The sequence below is a fragment of the Bos indicus genome, chromosome 3, assembly GCF_029378745.1.
Source record: "Bos indicus isolate NIAB-ARS_2022 breed Sahiwal x Tharparkar chromosome 3, NIAB-ARS_B.indTharparkar_mat_pri_1.0, whole genome shotgun sequence".
NCBI classification, from domain to species: domain Eukaryota; kingdom Metazoa; phylum Chordata; class Mammalia; order Artiodactyla; family Bovidae; genus Bos; species Bos indicus.
The window spans coordinates 3,286,313-3,307,556 of record NC_091762.1 but is presented as its reverse complement, the minus strand read 5'-3'; positions in this window follow the sequence as shown (position 1 = coordinate 3,307,556).

The window sequence follows — 21,244 nt, the reverse complement described above, 5'->3', positions numbered from 1 at the left end:
TTATGATCATTCTCTTTATGCTTTCTATTTATTCCTAGTTCAGTCTCGGGAAATTTTACCTTTCTAGGAATTTGTCCATTTCTTCTAGATTGTCCATTTTACTACCATATATTTATTCTTTGATTTCTTCAGTGATCTATTGGTTGTTTAATAGCATATTGTCCAGCCTCCATATGTTTGTGTTTTTTGCAGCTTTTTATTGTAGTTTATTTCCAATCTTATGGCATTGTGATCACAAAAGATGTTTGCTATGATTGCAATTTTCTTAAACTTGCCAAAGCTTGATTTGTAGCCTAGCATGTGATCTATCCTACAAAATGTTTTATGTGCACTTGAAAAGAATATGTATTCTGCTGCTTTCAGCTGGAATGCTCTATGCTGCTAAGTCACTTCAGTCGTGTCCGACTGTGTGACCCCATAGACGGCAGCCTACCAGGCTCCCCTGTCCCTGGGATTCTCCAGGCAAGAACACTGGAGTGGGTTGCCATTTCCTTCTCCAATGCATGAAAGTGAAAAGTGAAAGGGAAGTCGCTCAGTTGAGTCCGACTCTTCGCAACCCCATGGACTGCAGCCTACCAGGCTCCTCCGTCCATGGGATTTTCCAGGCAAGAGTACTGGAGTGGGGTGCCATCGCCTTCTCCGGGAATGCTCTATAAATATCAGTTAAGTCTATCTGGTCTGATGTATCATTTAAGGTCTGTGCTTCCTTATTGATTTTCTGTCTGAATGATCCATTGATCACATCCATTGATGTGAGTGGGGTCTTAAAGTCCCCCACTATTATTGTGTTACTGTAAATTTCTCCTTCTATGTCTATTAATATTTGCCTTATATATTCAGCTGCTCCTATGTTAGGTGCATTTATATTTACAATTTTTATATCATCTTGGATTGATCCCTTGATCAAAAAGGTAGTATCTTTTTTGTCTCTTGTAACAGTCTTTATTTTAACATGTTATTGAGCAGGGGATTTTTGCAGAAACTAATGCCTCTGGCCAGTGATTTGTTATGTAAGCAAATATTTAAACGTCTCCAGTTGATAGCATTTGGGTAACAAAAGATGTATTAATATATCTCTAGTCAGTAAGTTGTTAAAGCACATTTTGTCTGATATAAGTATTGCTACTTCAGCTTTTTTCCCCATGTGCATGGAATAGCTTTTTCTGTCCCCTCACTTTCAGTCTGTGTGTGTCTATAGATCTGAAATGAGTCTCTTATAGGCAGCAAATATATCGGCCTCTTTTTTTAATCCATTCAGTTAGTCTGTCTTTTGGTTGGAGTATTTGTTTGTTTACATGTAAGGTAATTATCAACTTCTATGTTCTTGTTAATTATTTTTGGATTTGTTTTTGTAGACCATTTTCTCCCCTTCTTTTGTTCTCTTCTGATGTGTTATGTTTGGATTCGTTTCTTTCTTTTTTGTGTGTATATCTATTGTAGATTTTGGTTTGCAGTTACTTTGAAGTTTTAGCATAGCAATCTATATACTGGGTTAGCCAAAAAGTTCATTTGGGTTTTTCCTTAACAGTTTACACAAAACCTGAATGAACTTTATGGCCAACCCAGTATATACAAGATTATTTTAAATTGCTGGTCTCTGAATTTCAAATGCATTTTAAATACCCTGCATTTGTACTCTCCTCTCCTCATAGTTACTGGTTTTGATATATTTCACATGTAACTATTTTTTGTATCCCTTAACTGCTTATTTTGTATACAGATGATTTTGCTACTTTTTTATTTGAACCTCCTTATTGGTTTGTGTGTGTGTGTTTTCCTACATTTACTATTTGTTTGTCTTTACTGGTGAGCTTTTCCATTTCTTAATTTTTTTTTTCTATTTGTGGCCTTTTATTTTCAGCCTAGAGAAGTTCCTTTCAGTATTTCTTGTAAAGCTGGTTTGGTAATGCTGAATTCTTTTAGATTTTGCTTGTCCATAAAGCTTTTGATTCTTTCATCAAAACTGTATGAGAGTCTTACTAGGTAAAATATTCTTGGTTGTAGCTTTTTCCTTTTTTATCGCTTTATATATATCATGCTACTCCCTTATGGCTTGCAGAGTTTCTGCTGAAAAATCAGCTGATAGCCTTGTGGGAATTCCATTGTATGTTATTTGTTGCTTTTCCCTTGCTGATTTTACTGTTTTCTCTTTATCTTTAATTTTTGTCATATTGATTACAATTATCTTCGTGTATTTCTCTTTGGGTTAATCCTGTATGGAACTCTGAACTTCCTGGACTTGTGTTACTATTTAATTTACCAAGTTAGGGAGGTTTTCAGCTATTTTTCTCTTCAAATATTTTCTCAAGTCTTTATCTCTCTTATCTTTCCAGGACCCCTGTAATATGAATATTAGTGTGCTTGTTGTTGTCCCAGAAGTCTCTTAAACTATCCTCGTTTATTTTTTTTTCAGTTTAGCAGCATGAGATAGCTCTTGAAATATTCCTGTATAACGTCTCTATGTTCTTATTGCCATCTTATTAATGCTGTTCAGAAGCAGAAGATATTAAGAAGAGGTGACAAGAATACATAGAAGAACTATACAAAAAAGATCTTCAGGACCCAGATAATCACAATGGTGTGATCACTCACCTAGAGCCAGACATCCTGGAATGTGAAGTCAAGTGGGCCTTAGAAAGCATCACTACAAACAAAGCTAGTGGAAGTGATGGAATTCCAGTTGAGCTATTTCAAACCCTAAAAGATGATGCTGGGTTAAAGTGCTGCACTCAATATGCCAGCAAATTGGGAAAATTCAGCAGTGGCCACAGGACTTGAAAAGGTCAGTTTTCATTCCAATCTCAAAGAAAGGCAATGCCAAAGAATGCTCAAACTATCACACAATTGCACTCATCTCACACACTAGTAAAGTAATGCTCAAAATTCTCCAAGCCAGGCTTTAGCAATACGTGAACCGCGAACTTCCAGATGTTCAATCTGGATTTAGAAAAGGCAGAGGAACCAGAGATCAAGTTGCCAACATCCGCTGGATCATTGAAAAAGCAAGAGAGTTCCAGAAAAACATCTACTTCTGCTTTATTGACTATGCCAAAGCCTTTGACTTGTGGAGCACAACAAACTGTGGAGAATTCTGAAAGAGATGGGAATACCAGACCACCTGACCTGCCTCTTGAGAAATTTGTATGCAGGTCAGGAAGCAACAGTTAGAACTGGACATGGAACAACAGACTGGTTTCAAATCAGGAAAGGAGTATATCAAGGCTGTATATTGTCACCCTGCTTATTTAACTTCTATGCAGAGTACATCCTGAGAAACGCTGGGCTGGATCAAGCACAAGCTGGAATCAAGATTGCAGGGAGAAGTATCAATAACCTCAGACATGCAGATGACACCACCCTTATGGCAGAAAGCAAAGAAGAACTAAAGAGCCTCTTTATGAGGAAAGTGAAAGAGGAGAGTGAAAAAGTTGACTTAAAACTCAACATTCACAAAGAGTCACAAAGAGTCTGACACAACTGAGCAACCGAACTGAACTCAACTGAAGGTCTCTGAGATATTACGTGAAAGAAACAAAGTGCCAAATTTTTAAAAACCAGACATATTTTGTGTAAATTAAAGTTAAAGATACATAAATGATAGATACATGGATGCATGCATGCCTAAGTGTATACACTCATATATAAATAGATGAATAGATACATAGGTAGATATATAGATTAAAACAAAGATGGTAGATTGAGAAATAAATCATTGGTAGATAAATACAACATAGACATATGACAGATGCATAAATAGAAAGAAAGATAGATACATTGATCCCAAGATACCTAAATAGATACCTAGATGATTGCACAGGGAGAGAGAGAGAGCTGTACATAGATAGATCATAGACAATAGATTGCTAGGTGAATGGATACATAGATACCTAGATTACATACAAGAATTACATATAGACAGGAAGAGAGGTACACAGAAGTATGATATAGAGATATATAATAATAGATAAATTAACTCATAGTTACATAGATGCAGAAATGATGATTAAGATATATAAATGATAAATAAAACGCATGTATATAGATTTGGGGAGTTTGGGAGGGAATTATAGGAAACTTTATATGGAAACAGCCATAAAATATGTAGAATTATTTTTTAGTATATGACATTTTGATTTATTTTTTAACATGAAGCCATATTGAAGTGGGCTTCCCAAGTGGCTCAGTTGAAAAGAATCCACCTGCCAATAAGGAGATGCGGGTCCGACCCTGAACCTAGAATATCCCCTGGAGTAGAAAATGGCAACCCACTCCTGTATTCTTGCTTGGAAAATCCCACGGACAGTGGAAACCTGTGGGCTACAGTCTATAGTGTCACAAAGAGTCAGACACAACTAAGCTGGGAAAAGCACACATATTAAAATATTTATATATATATATATAGGCAAAAGATGATAAGAATGTACACAAAATGTTAAAATTAATAATGCCTAGTAATAGAATTAAGGATGATCTTATTCCATTTTACCCCTTATTTCATTTTCTTAACATTTCAACCATAAATTCCTATTTTTAATTTTTAAATATTCATATATCTCTTTCTTAAATGACAATACAAATAAAGCACAGACATACTTGACTTTAAAAAATAAAAGGACACTGGAGTCATTACTCACTTCATTTACAGAGAGAGGTGACTTCAGCAAATGTTCTAGTGAGCTTTTTAGCTGAAAGGCTGTGTGAGGGGGGTCAACTGGTCCCACTACCATCTGCATGGGTGTCTTTTGCTTCAAGGTCCATTTGATAGATGAGAATGTGTCAGAGAATTTGGCAGGCTCAGAGTTAGGGAAGGCACTCTGCTTTCAGGCAGAGCTAAGACTTCAGTCACTCACAAACCTGAAGCCAAATCTAACAGCCCAGCAAATCAGAACCACATTGCTCATTCATTCATTCACTTACCTACAAACATTTATTCACTTACACAAATGTTTATTGGACATCTACCAAATGCTGAAATGACCCCAGAGCCTGGGAACATAAATATGAAGAGTTTCCCTGCAAGAATATTGTATTATAATGGAGGAGAGAAACAATCATGTGATTACTAATAAAAAATTATAGGTATTAAGTTCCCTGAAGAGAAACATTCAGTTCAGTTCAGTCGCTCATTCGTGTCTGACTCTTTGCGACCCCATGAATCACAGCACACCAGGCCTCCCTGTCCATCACCAACTCCCGGAGTTCACTCAGACTCACATCCATCGAGTCAGTGATGCCATCCAGCCATCTCATCCTCTGTCGTCCCCTTCTCCTCCTGCCCTCAATCCCTCCCAGCATCAGAGTCTTTTCCAATGAGTCAACTCTTCACATGAGGTGGCCAAAGTATTGGAGTTTCAGCTTTAACATCATTCCTTCCAAAGAAATCCCAGGGCTGATCTCCTTTAGAATGGACTGGTTGGATCTCCTTGCAGTCCAAGGGACTCTCAAGAGTCTTCTCCAACACCACAGTTCAAAAGCATCAATTCTTCGGTGCTCAGCCTTCTTCATAGTCCATCTCTCACATCTATACATGACCACTGGAAAAACCATAGCCTTGACTAGACGGACCTTTGTTGGCAAAGTAATGTTTTGCTTTTCATTATGCTATCTAGGTTGGTCATAACTTTTCTTCCAAGGAGTAAGCATAGCTAGTTATAATAAAAAGTTATAGGTATTAAGTTCATTGAAGAGACATATAGCAAGCAACTTGTCTATTTTAGATGGGTTGGTCAGGAAAGACCTTTCTGAGATGGTAAAATTTGGGCAGAGACTCGAGTGAAGAAAGAAAACAGTGAGGCAAGGATATTGGGAAAGTACATGCCATGTAGTGAGGAAAGCAAAGGCTCTGAGGTCAGAGCAATATCAGTGTGTTTGAGAAATTGTCTGATGTCCACTGTGGCTTGAGAAAAATTATAAAAGATGAAGTGAGAGAGTCAGAAGAGGCCAAATCAAGTAGGATCTTGTGAGCTCTGGATATTATTTTCTGTGCCATTGGAGTGTCAGCCAAGATCTTAACTAATACTGTTTCCACTGTCATAAGGTCGCTGGGTTTTCCAGTTGTTTGATACAAATGCATTTTCTCCTGAAGCATTCTGGGAAGTTTTTCAGTGATAACTCACTCACCATACCTTCCACTGACTGGAGGTATCTACCCTGCAGGTCCCTGGCATAGTTTATTGCTTATGAGTGCTTCTTCATTCCAGAGCTTCTGGCAGTATCCCTCCAGCTTCATTCTGTGAGCTCACCTCTTCTCTCCTTGTAGTGCTTTCTGCTCTCGCTCTCACAATTATGATTCCGGTTTACAAGAATCACTCAAGCGTCCTCTTATCAAATCCTCTGGGAGTGCAGGCTGCCCCCCATTCAGCAAGCTCACCTCTCCACCATTAGCATAGTCAGCCAGTCTTAGCCTCTCAACGTGGGCCAGACATCGGTTCCCTGTGTCCATAATTGTAAGAGACATTTAACTAGTTCTTGAGTGGTCCTGAAGAAGACCCTATCCTTAGGCTGGTGTTCCTCAATCTCGACACTACTGACATTTGAGGCTACACATTTTTTGCATGTTGTGGGGGACTATCCTCTGCATTGCAGCATGTTCAACAGAATCTCTGGCCTCCAAATACCAGCAGCATCCCTCCTGTCATGACCATCCAAAATGTCTCCAGACATTGCCGATATTCCCTGTGGAGAAAAATCCCCACAGTTGAGAATCAATTTTAGTCCTAGGCTGCAGGTGAAGGGGAAGCATGCTTTCCTGTGGGAATACAGTGTGACTCTTGCAAAACTCGAGGCAACAGCTCTCTGAATCAACTTCAGACTCCACCTCGGCCTTTGCTAGCAAAGAGTCACACCCTAAGTGGTGAAGGTTCAGGGCTTGCAACACCAGTTTTCAGTACTTCTCCAAGTACTACAAAGGTCCCCTGGCCTCTCCTTGAAAAACATGGGAGTATTTGAAACCCAGAGTCCTAAAACCTCAGTCAAAACTGAGATAGCATAGCCCCATTCTCATAAGCTATTATCAAGTTATTTTTGGAGGGAAAAAAAGGAGCATATGCGTACATCACACTCATTTACTGTTAATAGTACGTTCTCTGCATAGAATATCTCTGGGAAAGTTCACAAAGAATTGAAAGATAGTGTCTATTTTTTCTGAGGAAAGGAACTAGGTGATGGGACAAGAAAAGACAAAACTCTCCATTTTTGTGTATCTTGAATTCTAAACCATATTATTATCTATAAAGTTTCTTTTAAAAAGGAAAAGAGCAAAGAATTAAAAAAAAATTTTTTTTAGAACCTTTTAAGGGGAGGCAGGATTGCATGAGGAAAAACACACATGGAGAGGCTAAATTCTGGGAATGCAAGATGGCCCAATTATTCTGTGGGTTCTGTTCTAACTCCAAGCATGCTCTGGGGTTAAAAAGAAGTCAATGAAAGCAAATTGTGCAATTTTTATACAATTGCAAGTTCACAGAATGTTCCCTCTAAAGGATGGATTTAAAAGCTTAACTATTTCCACCATGAGGCTACAAAATCAATGTATTTATTCATCCTTTCTTTCAACAAGTATTTGAGTGCCTGTTATGTGCCAGGCACTGTTCTAAGTGCTAAGTATACAGGACTGACCAAAACAAAACCCCCGCTCTCATATATTCTAAAGCAAGGAGAGGTCAGAAAATGTAAAATAAAAGTAAGTAAATTATAAAGTATCAAAGAGTGAGAAGTGCTAAAGAGAAAAAGGAAATTGTAGAGGACAAATAAGGAGTTCAGATGGGGGTCATGTAATGACATTTTAAATACGGTGGTCAGAGAAGAATTCAATGAGAAGATGACTGTGGGATTGGGCAGATTTTCAGACTTTCACACAGGGTCACATGCTCAGAAGGGCCCATACTTGTTTTGACACACTAACTACCTATTAAGGGTTTTGAAACCCTTAATAAAAAGAAAGTGAAAACACTGCTTAAAACTCAACATTCAAAACACTAAGATCATGGCATCTGGTCCCATCAGTTCAGTTCAGCTCAGTTCAGTTGCTCAGTCGTGTCCAACTCTTTGTGACCCCATGAATCACAGCATGCCAGGCCTCCCTGTCCATCACCAACTCCCAGAGTTCACTCAAACTCATGTCCATCGAGTCGGTGATGCCATCCAGCCATCTCATCCTCTGTTGTCCCCTTCTCCCCCTGCCCCCAATCCCTCCCAGCATCAGGGTCTTTTCCAATGAGTCAACTCTTTGCATGAGGTGGTCAAAGTATTGGAGTTTCAGCTTTAGCATCAGTCCTTCCAATGAATACCTAGGACTGATCTCCTTTAGGATGGACTGGTTGGATCTCCTTGCAGTCCAAGGGACTTTCAAGAGTCTTCTTCAACACCACAGTTCAAAAGCATCAATTCTTTAGCATTCAGCTTTCTTCACAGTCCAACTCTGACGTCCATACATGACCACTGGAAAAACCATAGCCTTGACTAGACAGACCTTTCACTTCATGGCAAACAGATGGGGAAACAATGGAAACAGTAACAGACTTTATTTTCTTGGGCTCCAAAATCATTGCAGATGATGACTGCACACATGAAATTAAAAGATGCTTGCTCCTTGAAAGAAAAGTTTATGACCAATCTAGACAGCATATTAAAAAGCAGATACATTACTTTGCCAACAAAGGTCCATCTAGTCAAAGCTATGGTTTTCCCAGTAGTCATGTATGGATGTGAGAGTTGGGCCATAAAGAAGGCTGAGCATCAAAGAACTGATGCTTTCAAACTGTGGTGCTGGAGAAGACTTGAGATTCCCTTGGACAACAAAAAGATCAAATTAGTCAATCCTGAAGGAAATCAACACTAAATGTTTACTGGAGGGCCTGATGTTGAAGCTGAAACTCCAATACTTTGGCCACCTGATGCAAAGAGCCAACTCATTGGAAAAGACCTTGATGCTGGGAAAGATTGAAGGCAGGAGGAGAAGGGGATGACAGAGGGTGAGATGATTGAGTGACATCACTGACTCAATGGACATGAGTTTGAGCCAACGCTGGGAGATGATGATGGACAGGGAAGCCTGGCATGCTGCAGTTCATGGGGTCGCAAAGAGTCAGACATAACTGAGCGACTGAACAACAAAACAGTTTTTAACAAGAAATCCCAGATTTTCATTATATTGGCCCTGCATGTTATATGGGGGATCCTACTTTCAGATAATTGGGGATAAGCTTTGCAGGAAAGAGGAATCACAAAGAGCATATCTGGAGTTTTCAAGAAGCAAGGAGGTCAGAGAGACTAGAGATGAAGGCAGGACAGTGATGGGTGATGATGTGACACATAATGTGAAGTCATCCTCTGGGTGGGATGGAAAAAAAATTGTGGAGTTTCAGCAGTGGAGTGACACAACAGGTTTTGTAAAAGAATAGCTCTGGATTTCCATTGAGCATAGATTATAGATGGGCAAAAACAGAACTGAGGATACCATTAAGAGGCTACAGCGATAATCCGAGAAAGACATGGCTTGGACATGATGTTAGAGTGAAGGTGCTGAGAGGTGGTTCAATTCTGGATGTGTCTTGGAGGATTCGCCTGATTTCATTTAGGGTCAGAGATTGAAATAAGAGTCAAGGGTGGCTCTAAAGTTGGCCTGAGCAACTAGAAGGATAGAGTTGTCATTTTTGGAATAAATATAGAAGGTTGTGGGAGAAGTAAGTTTTCCAGAAAACTGGAGGAATTCACTTTAGACATTTTAAATTTGAGCTATTTCACATCTAAAAGGAGATATCCAATAGGTAATTGAGTATCTACATTGAGAGTTCCAGGGAAAATCTGCATTGACAATATGTATTTAGGAGTAATGAGCTCAAATGGATAACATTTAATGTCATGGGAGTAAATGAATCACCATACAAGTGTACAGAGAAAAGAGGTTCAAGGTCTGAGTTCTGAGGGTGCTCTACGGTAGAGGCAGAATATGAGGGGGAAGCAGCAAAGGAAGGCTCCTGATGCATGCAACATATAGAAAAATTACCATCCAATAAAAACCAACTGAGAAAAATATCCTTTAATATATTGAAGTATAAGCGGCATTCAGCACTGCAGATGTACACGGTTTTCACCTCAGTCCAGGCTTTGGTAAGAGCTCCCAATTTAAATGACATACTAGCAAATGAAATAACTGGCTAGCAGAACAACAATGAATTCCAAGCCATGGAAATGATAATTATTCTTATTGTGTTGTTTCTAATAATTTTTTAAATTTCTAGGAAATAGTCGATTTATAGGGTGACCACCAACCCCAGTTTCCCTGAAATAGAGGCAAATCTCAAGATGCAGAATTCATGCTCAATGTGGGAAATTAACCCAATGTGGTATCAGTCTTTTATTCAAATCCAGTCTTTCCAGGTAATATCTTGTTCTTTCTCATCTGCAAAAATATGAGTAATACAGGGTTGTTATAAGATAAACAAAAATATTGTACATCAGAATGCATGACATTTAGTGGTTATTCAATAAATGATAATATTAGGAGAAAACCATCTTGTATACCTCATTAAACCCTAAGGACACCACTAGCATATGGCAAGCAAATTTTTTGGAGTTCATAGTTATGATCCAGAGTTACAAAGGAACATTAACTTATATTTATCATATTTCTGTTTAGCATCATTATCCACTGAGAGGTACAGGGAACATGACACAAAATAAAGAGAGACGCCCAACACAATATTTGATTCTATCATAAATACAGCATTCTATTATTCTATGATGATATTTATACCATCATAATAATATTAACACTGACTATTGGCTTTCAAATTATAGATAGACAAATTATGGGGAAATTAACCACAGTTTCAGAACAAAGTATAAATGCTATTAATCTGAATATTGTCAAAATAGATCAATAGCTGTCAAAAGAAAGGGAGTGAAAATGAGGTAAAGAGAGGCAAAAAGTAGTGGAATTACCAAGATCCAAAGTGTAAAATTAAATACTATCTCTTGTTTATGGAAAATGAAGCAGAGGTTTAAATATATGTTTTGAGCAACTGAGACTAGTGGTAGGACCCTTTCAAAGGGTGGAGAAATTGTAATTAATGGAGGTGAAATAAAACTTTGCTCATCATAGAATGGCAAGGTGTAAAGATCAGTTTTTAAAATGGTATAAGTTTATTGTTGAGAAATGTGGCAATCGCCATCACAGGAAAAAATAGAAATGATTAAAATTTCAGTACTTAAAGGCATTCAGCTTTTCAGAAAACTGAGCTATTGGTAGTGACTCATTTTTGAGTGAGTAATAAAATCAAACCAGTTCCTTCTCCATTCAGAACCTGGGCCACTATCAATATAGCTGCTGAAAACTGGATCCTCATACCTTGATTCCACTTTATTTAGATAAGACTGACTAATGAGCCAGCTACTGTATTAGTTGGCGAGGGCTGCTTTTAAGAAAACATCATGGACTGAGTGACTTAAAGAACAGAAATTTATTTTCTCACAATACTGGAGGCGAGAAGTCTGAAACCAAGGTATTGTCAGGGTTAGTTTCTGGTGGGGGCTCTCTTCCTGGTTCTATAGACAGTCACCTTCTCACCAGGCTTCCACATGGCCTCTTCACCACAAGTGCATGGGGAAAGGGAGATCTATGGTGTCTCTTCCTCTTTTTCTAAGGATCACACCTCCACCCTCAGCACTTCCTTGAACCTTAGTTATTGCTCTTAATACCTTATCTCCAAATATAGTCACATTACAGATTAGAACTTCAGCATAGAAATGAGGGTGGTGTGGGGTGGGCACACAGGTCAACTCATAATACTGACCATTTTTATTTGTAGACTTTTTCATGATGGCCATTCTGACCGGTGTGAGGTGGTACCTCACTGCAGTTTGATTTACATTTCTCTCATAATTAGCAACGTTGAGCATCTTTTCATGTGCCTGTTGGTCATCTGTATGTTTTCTTTGGAGAAATGTCTATTTAGGTCTGCTGATTTTTTCAACTGGGTTTGTTGTTATTGTTGCTGTTGTCATCGTTTTTCAGTTTTATAAGCTGTTACCATATTTTGGAAATTAAGCACTTGTCAGTCACATCATTTGCAAAAATTTTCTCCCAATCTGTGAGTTGTCTTTTCATTTTGTTTATGGTTTCCCTTGTTGTACAAAAGCTTATAAGTTTGATTATATCCCATTTAAATTATTTGCTTTTATTTCAATTGCCTTCAGAGACTGACCTGAACCACTGGTACAATTTATGTCGAGAATGTTTTGCCTATGTTCTCTTCTAGGAGTTTTATATGGCAACTACTATTTTTTAATAAAAATCAAACCTCCTCCCCAGGATAACAGCTCTAACATACTAGTTGCTAACTTTCTATGTTGTACATTATCTGTATGCAAAGTGTTCCTTTCCAATTTAGCTTCAGCAGAAACTTCAAACCACACAAGTAATCTAGTAGCATTTTTCCCAGGTTTCAGAGGGTTGACAGTTTTCCCATTCATCAAGAAACTTTCCCAGCAGTTCAATTGCATCCTGAGTGTCTGTATTTGTTTTCCATTGCTGTATAACAAATTACCGAAAATTTAGCAGCTTAAAACAACTTGCATTTACAGTCTCATAGTTCCTGTAGGTTAGAAGTCTGGCACAACATAGCTTGGTTCTCTGTTCTGGGTCTCATGAGGCTGAACCAAGGTGTCCTGCTATGGTCCCATCTGGAGCTTTGGATCCTCTTCCAAGTTTATCTCGGTTTTGGCAGAATTCAGTTCCTTTCTGTTGTAAGGCTGAGGTTGTTGTTGACTGTCAGCTGGGGGTCACCCTCGACTCCAAGTCTTCCTTGGGTTTTAGCCATTTGGCCCCTCCGTTAACAGTTCACCACATGGCTGTTTATCTTCTTCCAGGCTAACAGGAAAATGTCTCGATGGTGTTTCACCTTTTAAAGGGCTCATTTGAATCTAATCCACAGATCACATTCAAATGTTGTCAATTATCCCAATAATACCTATTATAGGTTCAGGATCTCATCCAAGATCATATACAATATTTAATTGTCATGTCTCTTTGATCTCAAGTTCTTCAAACCTTCCCAACGTTCATGACCTTGACATTTCTAAAGAGAGCAAGCCAGTTACTTTCTTGTTGTTATTGTTCAGTCGCTAAGTCGTATCTGCTCTTTGAGACCCCATGAACCACAGCACACCAGGCTTCCCTATCCTTCACTATCTCCCGGAGTTCACTCAAAATTGTTTAGTAGGTGATGCTGTCTAACCATCTTATCCTCTACCACACTCTTCTCCTTTTGCCTCCAATCTTTCCCAGCATCAGGGTCTTTTCCAGTGAGTTGACTCTTCACACCAGGTGTCCATAGTATTGGAGCTTCAGCTTTAGCAATAGTCCTTTCAATGAATATCAGGGTAGATTTCCTTTACAACTGATTGGTTTGATCTCCTTGCTGTCCAAGGCACTCTCAAGAGTCTCCTCCAGCACCATAATTCAAAAGCATCAATTCTTTAGCACTCAGCCTTTCGCATAATATACTCTACATAGAAGTTAAATAAACAGGGTGACAATATTACTACAGTGATTGCAAAATGTTTCTATTAACAAGTCATCATTCCCTCTACATTTATAAGTTGGCATCTTACTCTAAAGCACAGTTTTCCTTTCTCCCCCAATTATTTTTCTTTATTTATGCATTTATTTATAACAGTGAGGACTCATGGATTTCTATTTTATTGGGAGGACTGCATTTGTTATTATTATTATGTTTTGATGCTTGATTTGTCCCAGATTTAACCAAAGGAACATGTTTTTAAGCTGATTCTTATGTCTCTATGGCATTTCACTTATTATTCTTTGAGCAACTTTAACTGTCAGGCACAAAAATGATCTTCAAGGCTCATCTTATACTTTTCCCCCCACATCCAGAATCAACCATTTATCCAAGGATCATTACTTTTAATGGAAAAAAAGTATTTAGAAACCAAGATCTGGGCACTAATTATAGTCATTGTTACTGGAATATTATTGCTTTTAGTTCCTTATAGGAAATAGAGCCAGAAATATATGAATATACATCTATAACATATAAATCTATATTTATATCATTCTACTTGTTCATATTCAAAACAATGAGTTAACACCAATATTTCCAATTCCAAACTAACACCACAGAGTTTTTCCAACCTCTGCTTTTCCATAATTGTAATGTCTTTCTCAGATTATGAGAAACTTGGATTGCATTATTCCCAACACATTTGCTCTTCAGTCAGTTCCCAAGTGTGTAAGCAATCTTGTGACCATTCGGGCTGTCTTCTTGGCCCTGGCATTGGCAGCCCCAACCATGCTGGCTGAGCCTTTGGCCCCAGTCCCTCCCAACACAGCAACCACAAAGGTAAAATCCTCAGCCTAAGCCATCCTGGCCATGCTGGTTAGTTCTTTAGTATTGCTACAACCATTCAGCAGCCAAGTCTTCATCCCCAACTCTATTAATCATATTAATTGCACCAATCAAAAAGATAAATTTTTTTAAGTCTAAGTAGTGATCCCATGCTTAAAATTGTTTAAAAGATATCAGTGGGATGAACATAGATGCAAAAATCCTTAACAAAATTCTAGCAATCAGAATCCAACAACACATTAAAAAGATCATACACCATGACCAAGTGGGCTTTATCCCAGGGATGCAAGGATTCTTCAATATCCACAAATCAATCAATGCAATACACCACATTAACAAATTGAAAAATAAAAACCATATGATTATCTCAATATATGCAGAGAAAGCCTTTGACAAAATTCAACATCCATTTATGATAAAAACTCTCCAGAAAGCAGGAATAGAAGGAACATACCTCAACATATTAAAAGCTATATACGACAAACCCACAACAAACATTATCCTCAATGGTGAAAAATTGAAAGCGTTTCCCCTAAAGTCAGGAACAAGACAAGGGTGCCCACTTTCACCACTACTATTCAACATAGTTTTGGAAGCTTTGGCCACAGCAATCAGAGCAGAAAAAGAAATAAAAGGAATCCAAATTGGAAAAGGAGAAGTAAAACTCTCACTGTTTGCAGATGACATGATCCTCTACATAGAAAACCCTAAAGACTCCACCAGAAAATTACTAGAACTAATCAATGAATATAGTAAAGTTGCAGGATATAAAATCAACACACAGAAATCCCTTGCATTCCTATACACTAATAATGAGAAAATAGAAAGAGAAATTAAGGAAACAATTCCATTCACCATTGCAATGAAAAGAATAAAATACTTAGGAATATATCTACCTAAAGAAACTAAAGACCTATATACAGAAAACTATAAAACACTGGTGAAAGAAATCAAAGAGGACACTAACAGATGGAGAAATATACCATGTTCATGGATTGGAAGAATCAATATAGTGAAAATGAGTATACTACCCAAAGCAATTTATAGATTCAATGCAATCCCTATCAAGCTACCAACAGTATTCTTCACAGAGCTAGAACAAATAATTTCACAATTTGTATGGAAATACAAAAAACCTCGAATAGCCAAAGCAATCTTGAGAAAAAGAATGGAACTGGAGGAATCAACCTGCCTGACTTCAGGCTCTACTACAAAGCCACAGTCATCAAGACAGTATGATACTGGCACAAAGACAGAAATATAGATCAATGGAACAAAATAGAAAGCCCAGAGATAAATCCATGCACATATGGACACCTTATCTTTGACAAAGGAGGCAAGAATATACAATGGATTAAAGACAATCTCTTTAACAAGTGGTGCTGGGAAAACTGGTCAACCACTTGTAAAAGAATGAAACTAGAACACTTTCTAACACCATACACAAAAATAAACTCAAAATGGATTAAAGTTCTAAATGTAAGACCAGAAACTATAAAACTCCTAGAGAAGAACATAGGCAAAACACTCTCCAACATACATCACAGCAGGATCCTCTATGACACACCTCCCAGAATACTGGAAATAAAAGCAAAAATAAACAAATGGAACCTAATTAAACTTAAAAGCTTCTGCACAACAAAGGAAACTATAAGCAAGGTGAAAAGACAGCCCTCAGAATGAGAGAAAATAATAACAAATGAAGCAACTGACAAACAACTAATCTCAAAAATATACAAGCAACTCCTACAGCTCAATGCCAGAAAAATAAACAAACCAATCAAAAAATGGGTCAAACAACTAAATAGACATTTCTCCAAAGAAGACATACAGATAGCTAACAAACACATGAAAAGATGCTCAGCATCACTCATTATCAGAGAAATGCAAATCAAAACCACTATGAAGTACCATTTCATGCCAGTCAGAATGGCTGCGATCCAAAAGTCTACAAGCTATAAATGCTGTAGAGGGTATAGAGAAAAAGGAACCCTTTTACACTGTTGGTGGGAATGCAAACTAGTACAGCCACTATGGAGAACAGTGTGGAGATTCCTTAAAAAACTGGAAATAGAACTGCCTTATGACCCAGCAATCCCACTGCTGGGCATACACACAGAGGAAACCAGAAATGAAAGAGACACGTGTACCCCAGTGTTCATTGCAGCACTGTTTATAATATCCAGGACATGGAAGCAACCTAGATGTCCATCAGCAGATGAATGGATAAGAAAGCTATGGTACACATACACAATGGAGTATTACTCAGCCATTAAAAAGAATACATATGAATCAGTTCTAATGAGGTGGATGAAACTGGAGCCTATTATACAGAGTGAAGTAAGCCAGAAAGAAAAACACCAATACAGTATACTAACGTATACATATGGAATTTAGAAAGATGGTAACAATAACCCTGTATACAAGACAGCAAAAGAGACACAGATGTATAGAACAGTCTTTTGGACTCTGTGGGAGAGGGAGGGGGTGGGATGATTTGGGAGAATGGCATTGAAACATGTATAATATCATATATGAAATGAGTCGCCAGTCCAGGTTCAATGCACGATATTGGATGCTTGGGGCTACTGCACTGGGATGACACAGAGGGATGGTACAGGGAGGGAGGAGGGAGGAGGGTTCAGGATAGGGAACACGTATATACCTGTGGCGGATTCATGTTGATATATGGCAAAACCAATACAATATTGTAAAGTTAAAAATTTAAATTAAACTAAAAAAAAAAGATATCAGTGGAACAGAAGAGAGAATCCAGAAAGAGACCTAAATATGCATAGTGTTTTTGTTCATAATAAAGATATCATTTCTGATCAGTGAATTTATATGCAATCTAGTCAATGGGGTAAATAAAATAGTATTGGGGGAATTGAAGAATATTAGGAAAAATAAGGTGGATTCATATGTCACTGTTTATAACAAAATTGATTACAGATGTATCAAAGATTTTACATAAAATAAATCTGTACAATTCCTACATAAAGCATGAATGAATTTACAATAGGTTCTGGAGTGGGAAAAGACCTTTCCAAGAAAGATATCAAGGCACTGAGACATAAGGCAAAAGTTTGATAAATTTAACCATACCAAATTTATAAATTTCTCCTTGATAAATAAATAAATACATAAATAAATAAATACATTAATAAATAAATCCTAAAACTCATTAAAAAATTGGGGAAAGATATTTGAAGTACAGGAAAATAAACAACAGATATCCTTAATTTGTGTAAAAAGTTATACAAGTAGAGAAAATAAATTCAAATAACAAAAGCTAAACAGATAAATAAACAAAGGATTTTACAAGAAGTTAAAAAATAAATAAAAGTATAGATGGGATCTTCAGCCTTACACAAAGGCAAAGAAATGAGAACCAAGATGATGGAATACAGTATTTCTCCCATGAGACTGGCAGGAAGGCTTCATGGATCCATGGAGGTTGTGAACACCCATAACTCCCTCTGGAGTTGTTGAACATGAAATACAGTCATTCTCATACATTGTCCTGAAATGTTGTTGAAGGGTAAATTTGTCGACACCTCCTGGAGAAAACTTTTGACAGTTGATTTCAATATTTAAAATGTACAGACTCATTAACCCTACAATCCCACCTCTAGGTGCTTACCCTAAGGATTTACTGGCAAAATATGCCAGAGTATCTTTTCAACTTTTCAAGAATATTCACTGCAGCCTTTTTCACAAAATAGAGGAAAAATAATGGAACCAATGAAATTGTCTACCATAATGGGCTGGTTAAACAAAGTATAAGTGCATTCAACTGCTGCATTAAAAATGCCACAATTTAAAGAAAATGTGTTCTCAGTGCTGATATGAAAAGATTTCTGATGTTTTTGTATTATGTTAAAAAAAAAAAAAGCAAAACAAATAACATAAATTTAGTAGAACCCTTCTTGTACAAACAAAAATATTTATATTGAGAGATGAATATAGACATGCAGCTATGAAAAGATTTTTTTTAAGTCCCTCTGAAACAAAGGCATAGCAGGAAAGCAATAGCCTTATTCGGATAATGACCTTAGAGCTAGCTTCTTTTTGACAGAGAAAGCCTAACAGGGGGTCTCTGAACAAGAACAGTTTGATCTCTTGCAGTCTGAGATACATTTAAGAAATGCCCCCACTTCTGGGCTCTATCTACTCTATCTAGTCATTTTCTACTTGAAAACAGGTCAGTTCTTGCTTGGACTCATCTCTCTCTTGTAATTTTATTTTTAAAAATATAGGGACTTCCCTGGTGGTCCAGTGATTAAGACTCTGCACTTCCACTGCAGGAGGTGCAAGTTCAGTCCCTTGTCAGGGAACTAAGATTCTGCATGCCATGCAATGCAGTCCAAAAAAAAAAAAAATATATATATATATATATATTTATTTATTTATTTATTTATATTTATATACATATATATGTTTTTATTTTTACAAAATAAAATAGTTTTATAAAATAGTTTTTTTTTTACTTTGAGTTTACTTGATTTACAATGTCATGTTAGTTTCAGGTGTACAGCGCAGTGATTCAGATAGATACATATTTTATTTTCAGATTCTTTTCCCTTATCAGCTATTACAAAATATTGAGTATAATTTCCTGTGCTATATAGTAGGTCTTTGTTGGTTATCTATATGCAGTAGTATATATCTGTTAATCCCAAACTCCTAATTTATCCCTGCCCCACTTTCCCTTTTTGTAACCATAAGTTTGTTTTCTGCATTTATGGATCTATTTCTGTTTTGTAAATAAGTTCATTTGTGTCCTTTTTTAGATTCCACCAATAAGCAATATTATATATTTGCCTTTGTCTGACTTACATCATTTAAAATGATAATCTCTAGGTCCATCCATATTGCCACAAATGCCATTATTTCATTCTTTTTGATGACTGAGCGATAACCTCTTATACATATGTAGACATATGTATGTGTATATATATATATATATATATATATATATGTGTGTGTGTGTGTGTGTGTGTGTGTGTGTCTGTGTCTGTGTGTGCAACTATATCTACTTTATCCATTCATCTATTGGCGGACATTCAGGTTGCTTCCATGTCTTGGCTATTGTAAATAGTACTGCTATGAACACTAGGGTGCATAATCTTTTCTAAATAGATTTTTCTCTGGATGTATGCCAAAAAGTGATATTATTAGATTGTTTGGTAATATTTTTAGTCTTTTAAGAAACTGTTCTCCATAGTGGCTGCACCAATTCACATTTCTATCAACAGCATAGGAGCTTCTCTTTTCTCCATACCCTCTCCAGCATTTATTATTTGTAGACTTTTTGATAATGGCCATTATGACTGGTGTGAATTGATCATTCATTGTGGTACTGATTTGCATTTCTCTAATAATTATTGATATTGAGCATTTTTTTCATGTATCTCTTGGCCATCTATATGTCTTCTTTAGAGAAATGTCTATTTAGATCTTCTGCCCATTCCTTGAGATCTTCAACAATTTCTTGAATTGTTTATTGCTTTGATATTGAACTGTAGAGTTGTTTATATATTTTGGAAATCAATTCCTTGTCTGTCACATCCTTTGAAAATATTTCCTTCCATTCTGTAGGTTGCCTTTTCATTTTATTTATGATTCCCTTTGCTATGCAAAATTGCTATGCAATTTTAAGTTTATATTTCATTTGTTTATTTTTGCTTTTATTCCCATTACTCTAGCAGATAAGATCAAAAATGTATTAATTCAATTTATGTCAGAGCATTCTGTCTGTTTTCTTCTAAAAGTTTTATAGTATCCAGTCTTACGTTTAGGTCTTTAATTCATCTTGTGTTTTACTTTTGTATACGGTGTAAGAGAGTGTTCTAATTTTATTCTTTTATATGTAGCTGTTCAGTTTTCCCAGAAGTTACTGACGAGATTTTCTTTGCTCCATTTATATTTTTGCCTCGTTTGTCATAGATTAATTGACCACAATGCATGGGTTTATTTCTGTGCTTCCTGTCCTGTTCCATTGATCTATATAACTGTTTTGATGTTAGTATCATATTGTTTTGATGACTATAGCTTTGCCGACAAAGGTCTGTCCAGTCAAAGCTATGGAGAAGGAAATGGCACCCCACTCCAGTACTCTTGCCTGGAAACTCCCATGGACAGAAGAACCTGGTAGGCTGCAGTCCATGGGGTCGCTAAGGGTCGGACAGGACTGAGTGACTTCACTTTCACTTTTCACTTTCATGCATTGGAGAAGGAAATGGCAACCCACTCCAGTGTTCTTGCCTGGAGAATCCCAGGGACAGGGAAGCCCGGTGGGCTGCCATCTATGGGGTTGCACAGAGTCAGACACGACTGAAGCGACTTAGCAGCAGCAGCAGTCAAAGCTATGGTTTTTCCAGTAGTCGTGTATGAATGTGAGAGTTGGACCATAAAGAAAGCTGAGCACTGAAGAATTGATGCTTTCAAACTGTGGTGCTGAAGAAGATTCTTGAGAGTCCCTCAGTCTGCAAGGAGATCAAACCAGTGAATCCTAAAGAAAATCAACCTTGAATATTCATTGGAAGGACTGATGCTGAAGCTGAAGCTCTAATACTTTGGCCACCTGGTGCAAAGAGCCAACTCATTGGACAAAACCCTGATGCTGGGAAAGATTGAAGGCAGGAGGAGAAGGGAATGACAGAGGATGAGCTAGTTGGATGGCATCATCAACTCAATGGGCATGCGTTTGAGTGATCTCTGGGAGATAGTGAAGGACAGGGAAGCCTGGAGCGCTGCAGTCCATGGAGTCACAAAAAACCAGACATGACTGAGTGACTGAACCTTGGGATAAATAGCCATTTTTAAGATGTTGATTCTTCTCATCCAGGAACATGTTATATCTTTTCATCTGT